This window comes from Lemur catta, chromosome 3, assembly GCF_020740605.2.
Source record: "Lemur catta isolate mLemCat1 chromosome 3, mLemCat1.pri, whole genome shotgun sequence".
In the NCBI taxonomy this organism is placed as follows: Eukaryota; Metazoa; Chordata; class Mammalia; order Primates; family Lemuridae; genus Lemur; species Lemur catta.
The window spans coordinates 115,050,076-115,069,297 of NC_059130.1; the positions used below are offsets into that span (position 1 = coordinate 115,050,076).

At 45.8% G+C, this 19,222-nt stretch overlaps 2 non-coding genes across 2 annotated transcripts; both read right to left on the bottom strand.

Moving 5' to 3' along the window:
* Nucleotides 1–1,837: 1,837 nt before the first annotated feature.
* LOC123636317 lies at nucleotides 1,838–1,937 on the bottom strand. The gene has a single exon (XR_006734503.1). It is a non-coding gene; the product is annotated as a small nucleolar RNA U13 (small nucleolar RNA).
* A 14,386-nt stretch (nucleotides 1,938–16,323) lies between these two features.
* Nucleotides 16,324–16,427, bottom strand: LOC123636314. The gene has a single exon (XR_006734500.1). It is a non-coding gene; the product is annotated as a small nucleolar RNA U13 (small nucleolar RNA).
* Between the last annotated feature and the right edge of the window lie 2,795 nt (nucleotides 16,428–19,222).

Genomic DNA, 19,222 nt, shown 5'->3' on the forward strand with positions numbered 1-19,222 from the left:
GTGTCTTAAAAAGAAAGAAAGAAAAAGCCTCTCAGATGAAATACACAAATCCCTTGAAAAACACAATTTACCAATACTGAATTTAAAAAATAGAAAATCTGAATACATCTATGTTTACTTTAACACTTGAGTTTGTAATAAAAAAAATCTTCTCACAAAGAAATCTGCAGGCCCAGATGATTTCACTGGTAAATGCCACAACATTTAAAGAAGAAATAAATGCCTAGGAAATAAAGAGGAGGCCAGCATAACACTGATGCGAAACCTGGTACCACCCAAAAATATAATTCTTTGATACGCACGCAGAGGCTGTCTCTGAACTCCCCTTACCTGCCTAATAAGGGATCCCCCAAAGGAACTCAATTGTCACGAATCTCATCCCCAGGAATCTTTGGAACCAGGAAGGTTAGCACAGGAGAGTGGAGGCTGACAGCCCAGGAAGACTATCACCTATTCTGAGGGCTGCTCCAAGACAAGGTTATTACCCGAGAGACTTTTTACCTGCATAACAAGACCACCTTTATTCACCGTACATTTCCTCCCCTCCCCTTCCCATAACTTACATCCCACCACCCCATAGAAGCCCCAAGCTCCTATTCCTTTCTGTAACTCAGGGTGCTATACAAGCTTCGATCACCCAACCCTTCTTCAAGTCTCATATTTTGTAGGACTCGCATGTGTATGAACATAATTAAATATGGTTTATCTCCTGTTAATCTGTCTTAGGTCAACTTAATAGGTAGCCCAGTCGAAGAGGATGAAGGGAAGCCATTTTCTGCTCACCTGTACTCACAAAGACATTAGAAGAAAGAAAATTATGGACTAATATTCTTCATGAACATAGTCTCAAAAACTTTATAATAACATTAGCAAATTGAATCCAGCAATACCTAAAAAAGACATAATACCAATTATGACCAAGTAGAGTTTATCTCAGGAACACAAAGTTGATGTGACATTTAATAATCAATCAGTGTAACTCACCACATGAATGGAAACAAAAGAGAAAAATAATATCACTCTCTCAAGAGATGCAGAAAAGCATTTGACAAAATTCAACACTAATTCATGAGAAAAACTCTTACGAATCTAGGACCAAGGGGAAATTTCTTTATTCCACAATGAGCTGTAGAAAACCTATAGCTAACATCATACTTCCCCCCTAAGATAGTATATTATACCATGGGTTCTAGCCAATGCAATAAGGTAAGAAAAAGAAAGAAATGGCATAGAGATTGGAAAGAAATCTCTTTGTCTTTCTGCAGATGACATGCTTGTCTAATACAAAATCCTAAGTAATCCTCAAAAAAACTACTAAAACTAATAAGTGAACTTAGCAAAGTTGCAGAAGGTCAATATATAAAAAGGTCAATATATTTAAAATTTTGAAAATATAATTTAAAAATCATATTTTCAATAATATTAAAAACAAATACTTAGGAATCAATTTAATAAAAGCAAGCAAGCTCTCTTCACTGAAAATTTAAAATAACTGCTGGAGTACATTAAAAACATAAAAATGATGAGATATACCATGTTCATGAATTAGATGTTTGTTCTTCCAAAATTAATGTATAGATTCCATGCAATTTTAATAAAAATCCCAGCAGACTATTTCTTTGTAGAAACTGACAAGCTGATTCTAAAATTTGTAAAGTGATCCAAAAAACCTGTAATAGCCAAAGCAGTTTTGAAAAAGAGCTAAATTGGAGAACTTACCCTACCAGATTTCAACACTTGATATTAAGTTGCAGTAATGAAGACAGTATGGCAGAAAGATAGAGACAAACAAACGCGAATGAGTAGACAGTGCAGAAATGGATGCACTTTTTTTTCACATCAGACAGGTAAGGTGCCAGTGTGATGACAAAGTTTGAGGGAAGCACATCTCACACACGAGAGTGAAAACCCAGTCATCACGCTTACTGCAAAAGGATCAATGCACACTTATATCGTCCACTGTTTTTTGACAGAGGCACCAGTGTAATTTAATGGGAAAGGGATTGTATCAGGCTTCACGAGAGAAATAGGACAAATAGGAAATATCTGATTGTTTATTATAAGAAATTGACTCATGTGATTATAAGTCCACATCTGCAGTTAGCAAGCTGGAAACCTAGGAGGGCCCATGATCTAGTTCCACTGCAGATGCTGGACTTGAGACCCAAGAAGAGCCAACATTTCAGTTCAGGTCTAAACGTTCAGCTCATGTTCATGTCCCAGCTCAAGGGCAGTCAGGCAGGAGTGCCCTCTTTCTTAGCCTTTGTGATCTATTCAGGCCCTCAGCTAATGGGATAAGGCCCACCCACTTTAGAGAGGACAATCTGCTTTATCCAATTGTTGAGAAATAAAAACTTTTTCCTTCTACCCTTCTAGGTTTTCCAGCTGGGGCCCTGCAAATTAAACTGACAAAAGCTATTTTATGGTAACAAGTGAAAATCAAACAGAGATTTCTTACAGCTTGCTGGTGCAGGGCCCATGCCCCTGGGAGAACCTCAGTGCTGTGTAGTCAAGGGGGTGGCTAGGATGTGGGGCTTACATAGCATCTCACAAAAGAACGATGACTTTGTAGAAAAGTGACAGGACAAAGGAAGGAGGGTTTGGGCTTTCAGGGGTGGCAAAGTGTGGGAAGGTGAATACTTAGGGAAACTAATGGAGGATAAGGGTTGTTTCAGCAGGTTTGTTATGTCGATTCTTCCGGTGCCTTTACTGGCCTAAGGTGTCTGGTCCCTGGTCTAGAGGTGCCGGGAATTAAGAATCTCCCTGTCCTCCCTGGTAGAGACAGGGAGGGAAGAGAGTTTTGCTTGTGTTTGCTTTCTCTCAATTGCCTTCAGCTCAAAATAATCCTCATGACAGAGTGGTGTACTTTGGGGTGGCATACTCTGAACCCCTTTACAGTCTACCACCTCCAGTGCTAATTTTATCTGGAAACTCCCTCACAGACACACCCAGAATAATGTTCAACCAAATGTCTGGGTACCTTGTGGCCCAGACAAGTTGACACATACAATTAACTGTCTTGTGGGAGGCTGAGGGAGGAGGATCATTTGACCCTAGGAGGTCAAGACCAGCCTGGGCAACATAGCCAGACTCTGTCTCAAAAAAGCCAGGCACAATCGCAAATGCCTATAATCCTAGCTACAAGGAAAAAAAATTAACCCATCACAGTTACGTTCTGTGCAACAGAGGGTGCTGGGACAGCCAGATATCCCTATGGGGATAAAATGAGCCTGAACCCCTATGTCACACCTTACACAAAAAAAGAATTTGGTTTTTTATTTGTTTGTTTGTTTGTTTGTTTTCAAAACAGGGTCTCACTCTCTGTCACCCAGGCTGGAGTGCAGTGGTGCAATTATAGCTCAGTGCAGCCTTAAACTCCTGGGCTCAAGTGATCCTCCTGCCTCAGCCTCCCAAGTAGCTAGGAATACAGGCACACACCACCATGCCTGCATATTTTTTAATTCTTATTTTGCAGAGAGACAGGGTCTTGCTATGTTACCCATGCTAGCCTCAAACTCCTTACCTCAAGCAGTCCTCCTACCTGGGCCTCCCAAAGTGCTGGGATCACAGGCACCATAACATTTCTGAAAGAAAAATAGGAGAAAATCTTTGTGACTTTGAGAGTGGTAAAGAATTCTTAGGACACTAAAAACAGTTAGTATACCATTAAAAAGAAAAAAATTAGGGTCTGGCACATTTGGGTCCTGCCTGTAATCCCAGCACTTTGGGAGGCCAGGGTGGGAAGATTGCTTGAACCCAGGAGTTTGAGGCTCCTGTGAGCTATGATCTCACAACAGAGTGAGACATTGTCTTAAAAATTTTTTAAAAAGGGAAAAAAACTTAGAAATTGGATTTCATTAAATTTAAAAACTTCTGCAATATACAAAAGTCACCATTTAGAAAAATAAAAAGGCAAACCACTGTATGGGAGAAAATATTCACAATACTTTATCTGACAAAGGACTTATATCTAAATATGTAAAGAACCCTTATAACTCAACAATAAAAAGACAATCCAATTTTTTTTAATGGGCAAAACAATTGAACAGGCAGTTCATAAAACAAAATATATAGTAATGCCCATAAGCACATATCACCAGTCATCAAGGAAATGCAAATTAAATCACAATGATCAAATTAAAAGCACAATCACTTCAACTACAGTGGTTGTAATTAAAAAGACTTACAATATCAAGTGTTGTAGAGGATTAGGAGCAAGTAGAATGTTCATAATTTGCTGGTGAGGATGTAATATGGTAATAGTTTGTCAATTTCTCATAAAGTTAAACATACACTACCTGGCTCTGTGGCACATGGATAGGGCATTGAACTTCTAAAGTTAAACATACACTTACCATAAGACCCAGCAATCTCACTCCTAGATATTCGCAAGGAACTGATAACATGTGCCTACTAAAGAATGTTACACGGATACTCATAGCTGCTGTACTCATAACAGCCCCTAACTGGAAAGAATCCGAATGTTCGCCAATAGGAGAATGGATAAACAAATTGTGGTATTAATATATTCCTACAGGGTGGAAAACTGTTGTAGGAGACCAGAATATGCCACCCCAAAATATGCCTCCTTGGCATAAGGATTATTTTGAGCTGATTATTCTGAGAAACTGCAGACACGGGAGAAGTTCTGAAAACAGAGTAGGAGTTACTCTTTTGTAAGGGAATTTACATGTATAAAGGAAATCTGTTTGTAAGTGTCTCCCTCTCTGTACCAGGATGAGAAGCATGACTCTAATTCACCAGAAACTCTTATCGATGGAGAAGACACCAACTTAAACCTGCATAACAAACCCTTATATACAGTGCTTTTCCTGGGGGTCTCCCTGTAACTAACTGCCTCTCACCACACACTTCTTTCTTTAAGTCAATTGATAGTGGTATTTAAGCCAGAATTCAAAGCCACCTCTCAGAGATTTAACTTGTCTGGGTATCTCCCACGTTAAAAAAAAAAAAGAAGAAGAAGAAGAAGAAGAAGAAGAAGAAGGAAGAAGGAAGAAGGAAGAAGAAGAAGAAGAAGAAGAAGAAAAGATAAGGTAGACATCTCATTTTTTTTTTTTTTAGAGACATAGTCTCTCTCTTTCACCTGGGCTAGAGTACAGTGGTGTCATGATATCTCACTGCAGCCTCAAACACCTGGGCTCAAGCAATCCTCCTGCCTCAGCCTCCCAAGTACCTGGGACTACAGGTGTGCACCACCAAGCTTGGCTAATTTTTTTTTTTTTTTTTTTTGTAGAGACTGGGCTGTGTTGCCCAGGCTGCTCTGGAACTCCCAGCCTCAAGCGATCCTCCCACCTCACCTCGGCGTCCCAAAGTGCTGGGATTACAGGCGCCCAGCCTAGGGTAGACATTTTAATAAACTTCAGTTTTTCTCTTATTAACCCGTCTTTTGTTACAGGGGGTCCCAGCTTCCCCCCCTACACTGTGTGCAGCGAAAAACTCCTCGCAATGAAAAGGGATGAACTATGATACTGGACACACAGCATCATATTTGAATCAATCTCAAAAACATTTTGCTGGGCCTGGCGCGGTGGCTCACGCCTGTAATTCTAGCACTCTGGGAGGCTGAGGCGGGTTGCTTGAGCTCAGGAGTTTGAGGTCGCAGTGAGCTATGATAACACCAATGCACTCTACCCAGGGCAACAGAGCGGACTCTGTCTCAAAAAAAAGTTTGTGGAGCAAAAGAATACCTAGTACAGAATACACTGTGTAGGATTCCATGCATGTAGAGTTTTAGAACAGGCAAAACTGAGCCACGGTGGTAGAAATCGGAACATAGGCTGCCTGGTTCTGGGGGAGGAGGATGGGAGATGAGTGACAGCAAAGGAGCCCTAAAGAACGTCCTCGGGTCATGGACGTGCTCCATGTATGTACTGAGGTGACAGCTATATGAGGGTACACATTTCTCAAAAGTCACGGGACTGCACTTTTTCATGTGTGCATTTCATTATGTGTAAGTCGTGCTGCAGTAAAGTTTAAAAGAATGAAAAAGTGTCCTATCTGTGGAACACAGCAGACAAATCGTAGTTGTGTTTTTTATAACAAAAGGTGCTCTCAAAGGGGCGGGAAACCCAACGTGTGCTGTGGGAGTGTCATTGGCGCGTTTTCCCACAGGATGGGAGAGCTGGTCATGGAATTCACAAACGGATGAGGGAACGAGCCCTTATGTGCCAGGCAGGCTGCGTGTGAAGTGCTTTGCAGATATTATCTCATTGAACACTCACAGGACTTCTTTGAGGCTGGGAACTAATTACCCCCATTTTACAGAAGAGGAAAGTGAGGCACAGACAAGTACGGCAGCTCAGAGCAGCTTGGCCATGGGAGCCGGCTCTGACCCCCTGCAGGCTGCTCTGGAGCCAGACACGTAAGCGCTTCTCACCAGCAAGGAACGGATGGAGCAAACGCTTTCAGCTTCGGGCTTTCTCCGATTTTGAAATTCTGTGGGCTGAAGGTAAGTCCCAAGGGACCTCCTGTGGCAGTAGATATTAAGGGCCAAGAGGAAAAAGAGGAGGAACTGGTTCCAGAGAAGGGGTGGGCAGTAAATGACTTCTCCAACAGAGAATGTAGGAGCTTCATAACTGAAGGGTACTGGGCCCCTGAAGCAGGAACAGTGTCTAAAAAGAACCTTCCAGCAGGGCAGTAGATGAGATCATGGAGATGGGACAGCCCTCCCTGTCCCCTTGGCCTGAGCAAAGTCCCTTCCCCTCGCAAATCCCGCCCACCTGTTCTGGGCCCAGCATCTCTGGACCCTCTTAGACTCTCAGACTCACATGAGAGGTGGCAGAATGTGCTGCCCCGAAATACGCCACTTTGGCATAAGGATCAGGTTGAGCTGAAGGCAACTGAGAAGAAGCAGATGCAAGAAAAGCTCCCAGCCCTTCCCCTACTTGCCTAAGAGCAGGACATAAATTTACAAAGATGTTCGCCCTACAAAACCACCAGGAAGGACAGAGTTAATCCCCAGAGACACCTCCAGACTCATATCGGCCTGGGACGGCACCAGAGAGTCTACATAGCAACGCTCATTCCCCCACAGATGTGCCTTCCCACAACTTGCCACGCTAGAAACTCAAAGTCCTTTTCCCTGGTCTTGTCACTTGTCTAAAAACGTATTATTCTTTTGTTGGGATGTTAGGTAAGCCCCAGTTCTAAGCAAAGCTTTGAGTTACTCATCTCCGAGGACTCCCCGACAGGTGCAGGACAGATGCTCATAAACTTCTGGTTGTTTTCTCTTGTTAATCTGTCATTTGCTAGTCTAATTTACAGGGTCGCAGCCAAAGGATCTAGGATGGCTGCAGGCCTTACCTTCCTCTCTCCTGCCTTCCGCACGGTTCCGAGCTCTCACTGGTATCTACCTGTCCCCACCTGCCACCTGCTCTTACACTCACGCTTGCCCAGGACGAGCCTCCAAAGCTCTGTGCCACAGCGTCCTCGTGTGTAAAATGAGGGTTTCAAGAGTGCCCACTCCCTAGGGTCATTGTGAGGCACGCATAAATAAGTTAAAATAGGCAAGAGGTTCAAAAGCTTTACACAGTAGGTGCTAAGGGCCCCTAGCTCCCTTGCGTGTGTTCAGTAAAGTTGAGTTGAGAGTAGTTATATACGGGGTGTTTGGTGTTCGGGATTCTAAAAGCAATTGCTGCTGCCGGGAACCCTGTAGAGTCCCGCCGAGCTCCGCTTGTGGCAGGTACGAAGCACCTCTGTTCTTCCAGTGCGCAATTTGCATCAAGAACATTAAAAATATGGCTCACGCCTGTAATCCTAGCACTCTGGGAGGCCGAGGCGGGCGGATCATTTGAGCTCAGGAGTTCGAGACCAGCCTGAGCAAGAGCGAGACCCCGTCTCTACTAAAAAGAGAAAGAAATTATATGCACAGCTAAAAATATATATCAAAAAAATTAGCTGGGCATGGTGGCTCATGCCTGTAGTCCCAGCTACTCGGGAGGCTGAGGCAGAAGGATTGCTTGAGCCCAGGAGTTTGAGGTTGCTGTGAGCTAGGCTGACGCCACGGCACTCTAGCCCGGGCAACAGAGTGACACACTGTCTCAAAAAGAAAAAAAAAAAAGAACATGAAAAATAGTCATGTCCTTTACCCCAGAAATTCTACTTCTGGGAATCTAGCCTGAAAAAAATATTCCTAAATACAGAAGAATGCTGTGATTTGTTTAGTCATTGATTCAGAAATTGTTTTTAACACGCTCATGAGCTGCTTTGGAAAGGAGGCGTTCTCCAACGCAAGGCGTGGTGAGGATTCAGGGTCAGGTTGAACGAGGTCTGTGTTTCAGGTTGAGGTTTGTGTTTCGAGCCGCTCCTGAAGACTTGGAGGTTTTCCAGTTTTCTCTGAGCAGAACTACCTGTCTGAAGAGCTCCAATGTCCCCACACCCTGCTACAAGCCTGTCACCTGCCGCCCTGGAGAAGCCCTGGGATGCCAGCCTCTTGCATGTGGCGGTTTTGCCTGAAGCTTCCTCCCTGGCCCCTGGCATGGCCGGGCTGGCACCTGAGGGTCACGCCAGGCAAAGCGGGTTTGAACTTGGTGGATCTTCAAACGCTTTTCCTGCTTACTCTCACGCCATTGTCTGTGCAACCATTGGATGCCAGGACCCAGAGCAGCCTGCGCTGAGCTGGGCGGGATAAGGTGGTGGCTCTGGGGAATCTGATTGGGTTGCAGAGATGCCAACCCCAGAACCCACCATCTGGATGGCAGAGGATTCCAGGGAGCGAATCACACCCAGAGAACACTGAGGTTTCATCGGGTCCCCAGGGGAAGCTTTGACACAGCCAAGGGAAGGGCACAAGCTCTGGGATCCTAAAAGCCTGGGTTGAATCTGGCTTTGCCACCTACCTGATGCGTGACTTTGGCAAACTTAACTCACCTCTCTGAACACCAATAAAATAGCAATAGTGACAATAATAATAACATAGTAATAATGGGTTGTTATGAAAATTACATGACGTGTAATTGTGAAGCGCCTGGTGGAGATTCAAAGCTTTTGAACACGATGTGAAAGGATCATTCTTACTCTGGGAACAGCAGAGTGTGCGATTGAGATCACTGGCTCTGAAGTCAGTAGGACCTGTGTTCAAATCCTGCGTTAATGCTGTTAAAAAAAAAAACGCCATTCAGCCTTAGACTTGTTTCTTAACCTCTGTGGGTCTCAGTTTCCACTTCTGTGAACTGAGGTTGGCAACAGTAGTCTCTGGTCACAAGAGCTGTGATGAGCATTAAATGCAAAAACACATGGAAAGCACAGCACTTGCTCTATTATCATCATCATCCTCATTATTGGTAAAGCAGGAAAGGCTTCTGGGAAGCCTTAGAAAGGGCTTTGAAGGGTGAATAGGAGTTTGATGGAGGGGTGAGTGTGGGTTCTAGACACACAGCCTTCCATGGGATGGCATTTTAGGGTGTGTGTTTGGCGCAGGGAAAGTTAACATTCGGGGTGGCCGGGTTGTAAGGTGGATGGCTGGGTGACAGGCACGTGGTAGAAGGGTCTGAAGGTAACAGAAGCCACCCACTGGAATGTAAGCTCCTCGAGGGCAGATTTTTTGGTTTGTTTTAAACATTTTATTGAGGTACAATGTATATATATTTATATATAGACAAACCCATGTATCATACAGCTGCAGCTGGATCAATTTTCACAAACTGAATACTCCCATGTAACCAACACCCCCCAGGTCCTGAAACAAAACATCATCAGCCTCCAGAACCTGCCTCCAGGCCCCCTTCCAGGCACCTCCCTCTACTCTCCTGACTTCTGGCAGCCCAGGGACTGGTGGGTCTTCGTTCACTGGTGGGCCCCGTGTGCTTGGCTCATGGCAGACGCCTAGGGAGTACCCGTCCGCCGTTGCAGCACACAGCAGGGCAGGTCCCGCAGGGCTTGGGGAGGTGGAAAGTGACAACCCCACCTTCCAGAGGCAGCCTGGTGTCCAGGAGAGAGACTGGGCTTGCGTGTTGGTCAGCCTTGGGTTAGGGTCCTAACTCTGCCTCTCCCTGGCTGAGACAACTTTCCCAGGCTCAGTTTCCTCCTCGGAAAGCAGGACGATGACAACCCTTTCCTTGCATGTCCGGTGTATATGGAAAGCCCTTGACGCATGACAGGTGCTTTACAAGTGGCAGTCATCATTATGGCGTCTTTGGGGACATAGCAGCCTCATCCCCCACTCCTTATAGCCATCACCTCTCCTCCTCACCATCCTCCCCTGCCCAGGGCATAAAATCTGCCACCCACTTCTTCATCACTTCATCTGGAGTATTTTCCCACCGCCCCTGAAACGTGCATCAAGCCTGGGTTTCCTTCTCTCGAGAGTAGGGGTCCCCAAGCTTTTTCTTTGTTTTTTTTTTTTTGTTTTTTTTTTTTTTAAGAACAGAGTCTGGCTCTATCTCCCAGGCTAGAGTGCCATGGCATCATCATAGCTCACAGCAACCTCAAACTCCTGGGCTTAAGTGATCCTCCTGCCTCAGCCTCCCAAGTAGCTGGGACTACAGGCTCATGCCACCATGCCTGGCTAGTTTTTCTTATTTTTAGTAGAGACAAGGTCTCGCTAAGGCTGGCCTCAAACTCCTGACGAAAGGTATCCCCCCACCTCGGCCTCCCAGAGTACTAGGATTACAGGCGTGAGCCATCGCGCCCGGCCTCCAAGCTTTTCCTATAAAGGCCTGGACGGTAAATATTTTAGGCTTTGTGAGCCGAGAGGCAAACCTGAGGATATTAGTGTTGCAGGTACTTATATAACAAGAGAGAAAACAAATTTTCACAAATGCTTTATTGTTTTTTGATAAATTCTAACATAATAATAATAATTGAGAAGAATTTTTGTAATATAGGTCCACAAATGAGCAGAATGAAATCCTTATGGTTGGGGGTGATAACATTTGCTTAACTGGGGTTCAAATGGAAAAACCATTCTTAACTCGGAGGCTGAATCGGGGCTGTCTTGGTGCCTCTCCTATCTTGGGAGGCCTTAGGCCATTTATCACAAATTCCCTCCTGTCATTTGTTGCTATTTGCTAAATCTTGTTCCAAAATGAGAGCTGCCAAGGACGTTGACCCACACTCTGTTGCACATTAGCTCTGTCACCTTGGGCATCACTACACTCTCCTGCAGAAGAGTATTTACTGAGCTACTACTATGTTCTGGAAGCTGTGCTCAGGCCTGTGGACACAGCAGTAAACAAGGCAAGCCTAAGCCCTGCCCCTTGAAGCTTCCAATCTAGTGAAGAGAGACAGAAAAGTTAAAAGGCAAGCCACTTGACCTTTCTGAGCCTCAGTTTCCCACACTATAAAATGGGCATAATAATCTGTGACCCATGTCCTCACCAGATGGTTGTGAGGCCCAAGAGAGAAGATGAACGTGCTTTATAAACTTACAAGCATCTTACTGATGTGAGCTGGGACCTTCCACATGTATTATTTTTAGCTGCCTTTCCTTGTCTAAAACAAGAAATTTTGACAAGCGACCTTCAGGACTCACCTTCAGTTGGCAGGGATGGCAGAGAATGGCACGAAGACATCCGTTACTGGGGGAATCTGGACCATTTCTGACATGAGATTAATCCCAGGTGCATTGGACACGTGTGTTTCTGAGGGTGGGGGTGTTGCTGTCCCTCAGCCCTCTGCCACTGCAGTGACAGGGCCTGGAGTGGCTGCAGTTCTCAGAAGCTGGGGGTGGAGGCAACTGTGTAACTTTGCATTTCGAAGCCTCACTTCCAAATCCTCAAGGCCATTTTCTCCTTCCAGGTTCTTCCCCAGCTCTCCCCAGCTTGGCCAAGCTGCTGCCTCTAATTGCTCCTCTCCAGGGGGCTGCCTGCCCTCTGGCAGGTTCTGGCCAGGGGTGTCACTTGCCCCACTAGTGAGCCTCTGGGCAGAGGACCCCTCCCTCTGTAGGGAGAGGCCCATCCGGGGAGGGGGACCCAGAAGCTGAGAGGAGGGTGGCGGGGGAGGCCTGACTCACATGGGGGATCCTCTCCTTGGGGGACTTTCTGCCTCAGAAGATGGGGCACATTCTTGCTCCAGGTGGGCAAGAGGCTGCTGAGCTTCATGCATCACCCAAGGGCTTAGAACTAACGATACATTAGTGTTGGGGGACTGTCTGCATCTTCTAGGGGTTCAAATGTTTTCAAACTATTTTAGCAGTGGAACATTTTCTTCAGACAAAATCCTGCAGGGAACATGAATACATAAAGCACAGAAGCGGCAAAGTGTTGTGGTTGAAAGTCCAGGCCCAACAGAGCAAGGAAAGTCACAAAAAAATGAACTTTACCTAAACCTCACACCTTACGTAAAAACTAACTCAGCAGTCAGGCGTGGTGGCTCACACCTGTAATTCCAGCACTTTGGGAGGCTGAGTCCAGAGGATTCCTTGAGTCCAGGAGTTCCAGACCAGCCTGGGCAACATAGTGAGACCCTATTACTATTAAAAAAAATAAAAAGAAAGAAAGAAAGAAACTCAAAATGCGTTACATACTTAAATGCAAAGCACAAAATATAAAACCTTTACCAAAGTACAGGAGAATGTGTTTGGAACCTAGGGCTAGAGTTCTTAGACATGACTCCAAAAGCACGATCCCTAAGAGAAAGAAATTGAGAACTTGGATTTGGTCAAAATTGAAAACTTTTGTTCTACAAAAACCTCTGTTAAGAAGAAGAAAAGACAAGCTGTGGGCTGGGAGGAAATATTTGCAAACCACATATCTGACAAAGGACTCATATTTCGAATATATAGAGAATTCTCAAAGCTCAACAGTTAAAAAAAGACAAGAAAACGGGCAAAAGACATGAAAACACTTCACAGAAAAGGAAACACAGAAAAGGAAACACGGAGCAAAGAAGCTCATGGAAAGATGTTCAGCATCACCAGCCGTCAGGGAATTGCTGATCGAGACCCCGTGAGAAACCTACGCTCCTATTAGAACAGCCGAGAGGAAAAGGAACAAGATGGTGGCAGTCATGACAAGTGCTAGCAAGGACGTGGAGAAACTGGGTCTCTCACACGTTCCTGGGGTAATGTGGAATGGTACCGCCATTCTGCAAAATATTCCAGCAGTTTCTTTAAAAACACGAAACGTATACATACCTTACAACCCAGCAGTCACTCTCCTGAGTGTTTAGCCCTGAGAAACAAAAACTTAATCTACACAAAAACCTGTGTACAAATACTCATATCAGTTTTGTCTGCAATAGCCAAAAACTAGAAACAACTAAAATGTCCTTAAATAAGTGAAGGATTAGACATTCTGTAGCACGTCCGCGCCTGGGAGTACTACTCAGTAACAAAAAGGAACAAAGTGCTGATACGTACAATGGCTGGGATGGATTTGGGGGGCATCATGCTGAGGTGGATTTGGGGGGCATCATGCTGAGTGAAAAAGCCAGCCTGGAAAGGGCACACGCTCTATGGTTCCATTTATGACATGACAAATCTGTAGAGACGGAGAACAGATTAGTGGATGCCGGGGCTTAGGGACAGTGGGCGGGAGGGAGGTTGGTGTGACTATAAAGGGAGATCCTTGTGATGACCGATTGCTGGGGTGGTTACATGGATCCACACGTGTGACCCAAAAGGGCACAACACTATACAATATGTGGTACTAATATCAATTTCCTGATTTTGATATTGTATCACTGTCACCTAAGATGTACCCATGAGGGAAACTGGGTGAAGGGTACAGAGGCCCCTCTGTATTCTGTTTGTAATTTCCTGTGAAGCTATAATGATTTAAAAATTTTAAAAATTGAAAAATTCAAATGAAAGCCCAGCTCAGAGGTCATCCAGAATCAAGTTCAAATGCCAACTCCACCATTTTTTTTAAAAAAAAACCAGTTTATTATAATTTATTTAACAGTCTAGAAGTTCACAGCCATCAGCAGTTCCAGCGCAGTTTCAGGTGCGGCCGGGGACTTGGGAGTCGCGGTGGAGCTGTCAGTGCGGTGCCCTTGCAGGCAGAGCACGAGCTTCCTCCAACAGCACATGCGAAGGGCTCTCTCTAAAACCGGCCCGCTGGCTTTGTCCTCAGCAGACTGACCTGGGCTAATCAACGTGGCTTTCACTGGTCCTGATGTTAGTGCGTGTCCTCGTGTCACAATCAATCCACGGCCATCAGAAGACATGGATTTAACATACGTGGCCTATGGCCTTCACAGCCACCGTGGGCTTTCTCCTCTCCATCCGCCATATTCTTAGGAAATTCGACTTTGCTTCCCCAAGAATTTTAATAGTTTTTCATTAGCCCTACAGCCACCGCAGCCAGTCCCCGGCTTACACCACAGCCCTTACACCAGGGCTGTCCCCCAGCCCCAGCTGTCTGCCCCCCCCAACTCCACCATTAACTTGCTGTGTGGCCTTAGGCAGATTATATCCCCTCTCTGTGCTTCATTTCTTCCTCCAGAACACGGAACTACTGCCGGGGTTTGTGAGGGTTCACTGAGATCACACATGCATGCATGCCAAATATTATACCTGGTACATGGTAAGGACCCAGGAGATGTTTATTGTTATTATTAAAAGGCACGTGCTCTGACTGAGGTGTGCGGGTGTGGGTGGGAGCAGAGGCACAGGCGGCCCTGAGGAAGCCTCGCTGGAAGACCACGGATGAGGTTCCGTTCCCCTTTGCACCTGTGCTGCAGCCAAGGCCCTGCGAGCAGGAGGGACTTTGCCCAGGGTCATGCGGCTGCCCGTAGGTAGCACTGGGAGATTCAAACCCGGTTCTCCCGGGTCTTTTCCTCTCCACTCCTCCATTGCCTCCTCCCCATCCATGCAGGCAGACACAGTGACCGCTCAGGGTGCTCCCTGAGCTCGCCCCACGTGAGCCGACAAGATTCCCACGATACAGGGACAGCAGGCGTTGCTGACTTAGCTAAGCGGTCTTTCTGTGCCAGGGCTGGGTTCGAGTCCTCGACTCCTCATCACTATCCCATGAAGCAAGTGCCATCATCACCCTGATTTCACACCTGAGATAACTGCGGTCCAGAGGGCTGCAGTAGGTGAGCCAAGGTCACTACCAAGGTAGGGTTGGAACTGAGGTTCAGGCTGGGGTCTGTGGATCCAGGGGCTGCCCTCTTAAGGGTCATGCTAGCACTTTCTATGCTAGCACCATTCTAAGACACTTAGGCCGCAGAATGAGGCTCCATGGTACATTCTGTTGTCATCATTTCCACTTACAGAGGAGGGAAGCAAGGCACAGAGAGGCTACTCAACTTGCCAAAGATCACACAGCAAGCAGCAGAGCTGAGACGTGAACCGAGGCAGTTCCGGAGTCTGTACTCTCCATGTCCCCAGCGCGCTGTCTCTCGCTCCAGTGCACTCTTTTCAGCCTGCCCAGAAGGGCCCTGCCTGAGGTCTCAGGGTCACCTGTGCCCACCCCTGATCTGTGAGTCATCTGGAAACCGGCTCCCTGTCAGACCAGTTGCCCAGGTGTCCCCAGCGCCCTGTTTTGGACACAGAGCAGGAGGCGGTGATGGTGTGGGAGGAGAATGCTTCTGTGTCCAGCCAAATTCCTCCCTCCCTGAGAGGCAGGGAAGGGGGGCCAGCTCGAGTCTCGAGAAATTTAATGAGGTTTGAGGTTTGGTAATAAACGTACTCTGTTGAAAAATGTGTGCATAATGACAGTTATTTAAACTACCCAGAAGATAAAAAGTAATGAGTGGTTTAGTTGCTAGGGTGGCTCCTGGCAGAGTGGTGGGGACCAAGCCACAGACTGGAGGGAATCAACACACGGTCCCCCTCCCTTCTGTGCAGACGTGGAGACGGCTCAGCTTCCCTGGTCTTCGTTTTCTCATTCCTCAAAGGAGGGCATCGGGTTCCAGCTAGAACGTGATCCTTTCCGGAGCGACCCGATGGGCGCTGTATTTCACAGGGACACATGAGAGATGACAGGCCAGGCTCGGGTTCCCACCAGTGAGGCTCAACTCCTCTGGTGCCAACTTCCTGCTTCCCGAACCCCATAATCAGGCTGCTGTTTGATGAAGGGGCGTACACCTGGGGACACGTTCAAAGCCAGGAGGTTTTCCATGGATCCGGTCCAGCCCTGCGAGATTCAGTGTGTATGTTTAAAGCAGCCTTGCTTTCTCGTCCACTACCCAACTTCCCTTCCCAATAGACTTTTCCAGACAGTCAGAGGCCACGGTCTGTCACACACCAGACAACGTCAGAGCTGGGAGAGGCGTCAGAGAGCATGGAATCCCGGCCTTCAAGCCTAGGTTGTTTGTGAACCCTCTTCCCCATTTTTGCAAGATCTGTACAACACGTGATCGAATGTCTTGCCTTAAATAAACATTTCTATCATCTTATTTATTTTTTCTAAGTTCATTCAGATGGGTAATGTGCTGATGCCCTAACAAGGTTTGAGGGAGGCACAGCTCACACGTGAGCCTGAAAACCCAGTCATCGTGCTTATGAACCACCAAATCATCCAAACATTTATTTTAAACTTAAACAAATTCTTCTTAAAAAGGAAAATCTTTATCATTATTGGAAACATAGATTTGATTGCTAGTTTTACATACGTACACATATTTCTCTTTTTTTCTTTATTTTTTTATAGAGATGGGGTCTCACTATGTTGCCCAGGCTGGTCTCGAACTCCTGGCCTCAAGTGATCCTTCCATCTCACCTGTGATTACAAGTGTGAGCCACCATGCCCGACCACATACACATATTTCTAATATGCACTGAAATAAATATGTAACAATAGAAATTTTAAAAATGTTCATCCGAGTACCAGCCAGCACCACCTCAGGTGCCCATCTGCAGTGCACATCCACGGAGCAGGTCCATCGTGCGGATCACGGAGGACATCCAAGGAGTATGTCTCTAACGTGGGTCCACATTCATGCAGCACGCTGATGCTGTGTGTCCACAGTGCCTGGCTACGGTGGGCATCCACGGAGCATGCTCATCAGGCACGTCCACACAATACATCCGCGGCGCATGTCCACGGAGCACAGACTCATCCTCCTCACTTTGCAGCGAGGATGCCCGGGGTCCAGGAGGGTTGCACACAGCCTAAACTTAACATCATTGGTGCATTTTCTGAGAAGAGACCCAGGTCTTAGGGTTGAGGGCAGGGTTGAGGTGTGGCAAAAAGAGTGGATTTCAGAATCACAGAGTACCAATAATCATTGTGGTAGTCTGAGAAACTCTCTGAGTCTCAGCTTCCTCAACTCCCAGTCAGGAATAAAACATCTTGCTTGGCATGCCTGCGGCGGAGAATAAATACTATGCCTGCATAGGGCATATCTCACAGGTTGGCACTTTAAGAAAACTTGGTCTAGAATCATTCTTTTCCTCCTTTATCACTTTTCCCAAAGGAACAGAATGCATTCCCACCTCAGGGCCTTTGCACATGCTATTTCCAAGGCCTGAACTGCTCTTCCCTGGATCTTTATGTGGCTTGCCCCCCTCATAATTCAGGGAAGCGCCTTAGGACAGTGCCTGGCAGAACAGGGGCTCCATAAACATCAGTGGAATGAATGAATAAACTAATTAATGGCAGCAGAAACCAGAACTCAGATCTCTTGGCCTCTAGCCTATTGCTATTTCTACTGTTCTGTCTATAAGCAAATGTAAGTTGTAATATTCTTTTTCAATGCTGTCATTCTCTTTGTAATTAATAAATGGGGGATAATTAGAGAAATCACTCTGAGCTGGTAAACATTTCATTACGTACATGGATTTTGAAAGCTGATGTATCCAAGATTAGGGTTTTGAAGCCACACATACCTCCAGAGAAGGCAAATGAAAGTGTCTGTAGGCTCACAACAATTTTTTTTTTTTTTTGAGACAGTCTTGCTGTGTCACCCCAGCTACAGTGCAGTGGCATCATCATAGCTCAGTGTAACCTCCAACTCCTGGACTCAGGCAATCCTCCTGCTTCAGCCTCCCAAGGAGCTGGGACGACAGGCTCCTGCCAGGACACCTGGCTAATTTTTCTATTTTTAGTGGAGACGGGGGCCTCACTCTTGCTCAGGCTGGTCTTGAACTCCTGAGCCCAAGCAATGCTCCCGCCAACAATTTTTTTAAATTTATGCAAACCTAGTAGATAAAGGAACTTCTTGTCACTATTGCACACAGGAAGCACCACACCGGAGTAGTATCTAATATTAGGCTGGTGAAAAAGTAATTGTGGTTTAAGCATTGTTGAAATTTGCCATTTGATATTGGAATACATTCTTAAATAAATGTGGTTATGTTATACATCATTTTAAAGCACATTTCTCGCTTTATGATTTTTTTGCTAAGTATTACTTGCTATTTATTTTATGTCTATTTTAGACTATGGAAATGATGTTAGACAAAAAGCAAATTCCAGCAATTTTCTTATTCAAGTTCAAAATGAGTCGTAAAGCAGCAGAGACAACTCGCAACATCAACAACCCATTTGGCACAGGAACTGCTAAGGAACGTGCAGTGCAGTGGAGGTTCAAGAAGGTTTGCAAAGGAGCTGAGAGCCTTGAAGATGAGGAGCGCAGTGGCCGGCCATCAGAAGTTGACAACGACCAATTGAGAGCCATCATCGAAGCCGATCCTCTTACAACTACACGAGAAGTTGCCAAAGAACTCAACATCGACCATTCTGTGGTTGTTCAGCATTTGAAGCAAATTGGAAAGATGAAAAAGCTCCATAAGTGGGTGCCTCATAAGCTGACCAAAAATCAAAAAAATCCTCATTTTAAAGTGTCCTCCTCTCTTCTTGTACTCAACAACGAACCATGTCTCGATGGGACTATGATGTGCGATGAAAGGGGGATTTTGTATGACAACCTGCTCAGTGGCTGGATGGAGAAGCAACTCCAGAGCACTTCCCAAAGCCAAACTTGCACCAGAAAAACGTCATGGTCGCTGATGGTTTGCTACCGGTCTGATCCACTACAGCTTTCTGAATCCCAGCGAAACCATTACATCCGAGAAGTTTGCTCAGCAAATCAATGAGATGCACTGAAAACAGCAATGCCTGCAGCCGGCATTGGTCAACAGAAAGGGCCCAATTCTTCTCCAAAACGCCCCACCGCATGTCACACAACCAACACTTCGAAAGTTGAATGAATTGGGCTACAGAATTTTGCCTCGTCCACCATATTCACCTGAGCTCTCGCCAACCCACTACACCACTTCTTCACGCATCTGAACAACTTTTTGCAGGTAAAACGCTTCCACAACTAGCAGGAGGCAGAAAATGGTTTCTGAGAGTTCATTGAATCCTGAAGC